The sequence below is a fragment of the Ranitomeya variabilis genome, chromosome 7 (assembly GCF_051348905.1).
Source record: "Ranitomeya variabilis isolate aRanVar5 chromosome 7, aRanVar5.hap1, whole genome shotgun sequence".
Taxonomy (NCBI): Eukaryota; Metazoa; Chordata; class Amphibia; order Anura; family Dendrobatidae; genus Ranitomeya; species Ranitomeya variabilis.
The window spans coordinates 34,720,201-34,725,817 of NC_135238.1; the positions used below are offsets into that span (position 1 = coordinate 34,720,201).

General features: G+C 39.4%; 1 long non-coding RNA gene across 2 annotated transcripts in view; it reads right to left on the minus strand.

Moving 5' to 3' along the window:
• Nucleotides 1–4,519, minus strand: part of LOC143784894 (uncharacterized) — a 36,653-nt gene extending 32,134 nt beyond the window's left edge. For both annotated transcript variants that reach the window (XR_013217901.1, XR_013217900.1), the window contains exons 1-2: nt 4,260–4,519; nt 3,484–3,543 (exon numbers count right to left, since the gene is read on the minus strand). This is a non-coding gene — a long non-coding RNA (uncharacterized LOC143784894). The remainder of the gene's footprint in view (nt 1–3,483; nt 3,544–4,259) is intronic.
• Nucleotides 4,520–5,617: the final 1,098 nt, after the last annotated feature.

The following is a 5,617-nucleotide window of genomic DNA, read 5'->3' on the forward strand; positions in this document are numbered from 1 at the left end:
TAGCCAATGAAACTAGATGGTGGTTTGGCTAATAAGACTCTTCAAAGATCCAGGGTCAATAGGAGAGGCACCGACGGCCCTTAATTTAATTTCCTCTCTTCAACTTGTGAGTGTAGAGCAAAACCACATTATATTGTATGTCACAGGGACTAGAAATAGGTATGGTATGGTGTGTATGTGATATTATTAGTAATATGTAGATAAAGAGATAGAACATAGATAGATAGATAGATAGATAGATAGATAGATAGATAGATAGATAGATAGATAGATAGATAGATAGATAGATAGATAGATGATAGATAGATAGATAGATAGATAGATAGATAGATAGATAGATAATAAATAGATAGATAGATAATAAATAGATAGATAGATAGATAGATAATAGATATATATATATATATATATAGATAGATAGATAGATAGATAGATAGATAGATAGATAGATAGATAGATAGATAGATAGATAGATATAGATAGAACATAGATAGATAGATAGATAGATAGATAATAGATATATATATATATATTTATATATAGATAGATAGATAGATAGATAGATAGATAATAAATAGATAGATAGATAATAAATAGATAGATAGATAGATAGATAGATAATAGATATATATATATTTATATATATATATATATATAGATAATAGATAGATAGATAGATACATAGATAATAGATAGATAGATAGATAATAGATAGATAGATAGATAGATAGATAGATAGATAGATAGATAGATACATAGATAGATAGATAGATAGATAGATAGATAGATAGATAGATAGATAGATAGATAGATAGATATTCACTAGCTTTCTGGAGCACAGTAATAACCCCTGTATAAGAAGACTAGTAAATGACAGTGGAGTGTTGCGGTAAGTAATCCCCGACCACGTCCTTTGGAGCAGGAGTGACGCTCTCTGTATCCACTTTCCTTCAGTCAGTGAATGACCGCTAATACATAAGATAACATGTCTCTGAGCCAATTTACCTTCAGATGTAAAGGTACCTTCACACGAAACGACATTATAACGATATCGCTAGCAATCCGTGACGTTGCAGCGTCCTCGCTAAGCGATATCGTTTCGTTTGACACGCAGCAGCGATCAGGATCCTGCTGTGATGTCGCTGGTCGCTGAATAAAGTCCAGAACTTTATTTGGTCGTCCGATCGCTGTGTATCGTTGTGTTTGAAAGCAAAAGCAACGATACCAGCGATATTTTACACTGGTAACCAGGGTAAACATCGGGTTACTAAGCGCAGGGCCGCGCTTAGTTACCCGATGTTTACCCTGGTTACTAGCGTAAAATGTAAAAAAAACAAACAGCACATACTCACATTGCGTCCCCTGCAGTCTGCTTCCTCCTCTGACTCAGCGCCGCAAAGTGAAAGTGAAAGCAGCACAGCGGTGACGTCACCGCTCTGCTCTCACTGTACGGCGCTCAGTCAGTCAGGAAGTGGACGCAGGGGGACGTGAATGTAAGTATGTGCTGTTTGTTTTTTTTAGATTTTACGCTGGTAACCAGGGTAAACATCGGGTTACTAAGCGCGGCCCTGCGCTTAGTTACCCGATGTTTACCCTGGTTACCAGGGGACCTCGGCATAGTTGATCGCTGGAGAGCGGTCTGTGTGACAGCTCTCCAGCGACCAAACAGCGACGCTGCAGCGATCGACATCGTTGTCGCTATCGCTGCAGCGTCGCTTCGTGTGAAGGTACCTTTAGATCTGCGCCGAGTTTACAAAGCAAACAAATTGCCTGATAATACAAGTTATTCATGGAGGCTAATGCAGTCCATCAGTTTATGAAGCCGTTATGTCCCCGTGGCCGGTCCTCAGGAGTATTCCATACAGCATTACACAGATGTTGCTCGCCATATGTGCTTTCATGGGCACTGTATACATTTTAAGCTCAAAAATGATATGAGGCGTCAATGATTGCAATAGGCTTTAGGTAGGAATAGAAGATGAGGGGTCACCGAAGAGGTGAAGGGGCACACGGGCATGTTCTGTAGATATCCGTTAGCAGAGGTAACACCGAATTGCTGTAATTCTTGCCTGATGAAAGGAGCGAGATGTTTGATATTATAGTGATAAAGCGCATTAACCGTCTATCCACGAGAATCATGGGAGAAAACTCACTCAATTCCCATAAGGATTTCTAATATTAAGAAAAAAAAATTGACGTCTCGGAAATTTTGGTCTGACTTATTGTCTGTGTTTAGATAGTTGGCAACTTTTTGATTTTTAGAGATGCTGGTGTGGAGCGGAGGGTCTCCGCCGTACAGAAATAAATATCAGAATCAATATACCGTACGTTCTCAGTAAGAGGGGTCTGGGGTAAGGTCAAGATCGGGGCTGGCCGCTGCCGGAATTGGCTATAAATTGGGCTCCTTCTAGGCCTTTATATTACACTTTTTTTTAATACTCTATAAGTTTTAATAGTTTTTAATTATGTTTTTAGGAACATTTTAGTTCTGGTATTTATTATATAACATTTTGCACTTGTGTTTTTTTCGGTGTTTTTCAAGCCTATGCGAAAAACACCATACCTACAGTGTGCCAGTGACCCTATACAAAAAACTCAACCCAAAAATTATGTGCTATAGACTTTAACCTCTTTGGGGTCAATGTTTGTTGCAGTGGAGTCAAGTCTCCTATGAAGACTAAAAAATTTGAAAAAAAAAGTCTTTACAATTATGAAAAAAGCATCAAACTTTAAACCGCCCCTCTATTTCCAAAATAAGAAATTGAAAAATTGAAAAATAAACATTTTTGGTATCGCCACTGTTACAAAAGTCCTCTCTGTCAAAATGTAAAAATATCGAATTAATTTGGCATAACATGTAAGGCAAAAGAAAAACCCCCACACTGCTGTTTTTGTTGCCGCACCGCCCTCTAAAAAATGCATTGATTGTTCCTTTTCCTGGACTGATCTTTTATTCTCAAAATTCTCAACTCACAGATAAAATCTTTCTTCAGTGACTACAGAATTTCCCATTACTGAGATCGGAGATGACAGTTGGTGCTCATAAGGTTCTATGGAGAACTGTAAAGAACTTGCAGCGGAATGTCTGGCTTTAGCTCCTCCCCTTACCATAGAATTTTAAAAGCACCAACTGTCATCTCCTGTCTCAGTAATGGGGAAATCTGTATTCACTGAATATAGTTTTTACCCCTGGATTGAGAATGAAAGATCAGTCCAGGAGGTGAAACAAGTCGATTTCTCTGATAAGATATATGACAGAGTTGCACAAATGAAAAGGTGAATATGGCGCAAACAAAAAAAAGGTGCGAAACGGTAAAAACGGAACAAAAAACAGGAGCAAATGCAATAATGAATCTGGCCCATAGTGCTAGCGCTGACCCCATTGCTTCCATTGGAGACTGTTCTTGTATGTATCTGCTTCGATAAACACAAATTGTGCTAATTAGTCTAATAGCCATTTCAGATATATAACATTATACTCACCATATGTTCGTCTCTTCCTCCTGTCATTTGCTCAAAACTTCATTAGAAAATTGCACATATCTAAAAAATATAAAAAAAAATCAAATTGCACAGAAACAGTCTAAATAAAGGAGTAGATTTTCTCAGCCGTTCCCTAATATATTTCTATTTAAAGGGATTTTCCAGCAATATCTATTTATGACCTTTAGGTTAGATCATCAATATATAAGTATTTGGGGTCTGACGCATGGACACCCCCATAAGCCTAAAGAAGAGAGAAATACTGTTGCAACTATACATATTAGTATAGCTTAACCCCATTAAAAAAAATGATGGGATCTTCTTTTATCATAGATTTGGACCATTAAAGAGAATCTGTTTTTGCTACCACATCTGAGAGCAGCATAATGTAGGGACAGAGACCCTGATTCCAGCGGTGTGTCACTTACTAAGCAGCTTGCTGCAGTTGTGTTAAAATTCCAGTTTTATCTATTGAAGATCTAGCAGAGCTCTGAATGCTGATCGCTGGATAACCCCACCCACACCACTGATCGGTAGCTTTCTGCATACACTGTGCACAGACAGAAAGCCGCCAATCAGTGGTGGGGCAGGGTTATACAGGGCTCATGAATATGGAGGACTATATGGCAGCAGGTTTGCTAGTCTTTTAGTGATAATCTCCTGCTGATAAAACTGATTTTTATAAAAACTACAAGCGATACATCGCTGGAATCAGGGTTTCTATCTCTACATTATGCTGCTCTCAGATTATTTGGCAAAACTTTGTGACAAATTACCGTTAATGCATAGTCCAGGAAGTTCCATCAATCTTGAAGTCCCTGCTTGGCATTGTTGGAAACTCAGGGAAACTAGGTCGATTTTGCAGTCACCTAAGCGATCATTACTTGTGCCCATCAACCCAATCTTTCCACCCCTAAAAATAAATTCATATTAGAGATGAGCAAAAAGGTTCTCGGTAATTTGTCCTGTCATCTATTCCGGCACTCCTCAGCAGTCAGATCTGGGCAGTGTGAGCTTTCTCAGCTGGCACTCTAATACCGGCATCCTGGGCACCTGTTACACTTACTAGTTCCTCCAATGTTATGACATCACAGCGTGGTCACACGTCCTGTCTTCAGTTGAGGCCTCCTGTGATATCACAAGACCCTAGTGACCGCAAGAAGTACCTACGATGCCAGAATTCCAATGTCGACTGAAGAAGTTTTCAGAACTCTGGTCTGGCTGCCACTGAGTATTAAAATAAATGTTGGATCAGGACAAAGAGAATCTTTCTGCTAATACTTTAATTCATATGTTACTGGAAAGTGATCACATACGCAAACCATGCAAGGTAACATGTGGTCTTCTTATTCCTTCTTCATCTTCCTCCTCCTTCCTCTTCCTCCTTCCACCTTCATCCTCTTCTTTTTTTCTTACTCTTCATCTTCCTCCTCCTTCCTCTTCTTCTTTTCTTTCTTTTCCTCTCCTTCTCCTCTTTCCCCTCTTCCTTCTTTTCCCACGGAGAGGGTGGTGCTATGTTCTGCAGATTCTCTCCTTGCTTTCATAACTGGTACAAAAGACATTTTATGCCCCAAAACATCCTATTATTAATAGTACAAGGAAAACAGTGAAAAACTCAAAAATATATGAGATGTTCCAGATAAATGTGGGAAAAATGGCCAGTCTTGTGTGTTTGGTTCTCCTACAGGCTATGCCTAAGGCCGTCCCTGGGAATGTGGGAGGTCTGTCCAGTAGGGGAACCATACTGTAGATAAGGATATAGTTCGCACAACACTAGGGATTAGATAGTTAATAGTGGTGGGATTAGCCCACAGTTTGGGAGGTGTTAGATGAGGTTTTATAGAAAATGTTTCTGGGTTATAGTTAGTTAGACAGACAGTCTAGTCAGAGTCCAGGACTCAGTAGGTCCAAGTTTTGGGTGGAGAGCAAGGCTAAACATGGCAGGGTTAACAGGTTCTAGTGAAGGTACAGCAGAGAAAAACGAGTTCAGTCAGTGTAAGTTTCCTAGAAGAATGAAATCACATCTTCGGCCATGTCTGGCCCAAGATCCACAAGAACTATAGAGAGTCATGCCTCTGTAACCCTGATGAGGAAGATGCCAGCCAGGTTGCAGAGTGAGGTGAAGATGATGGGT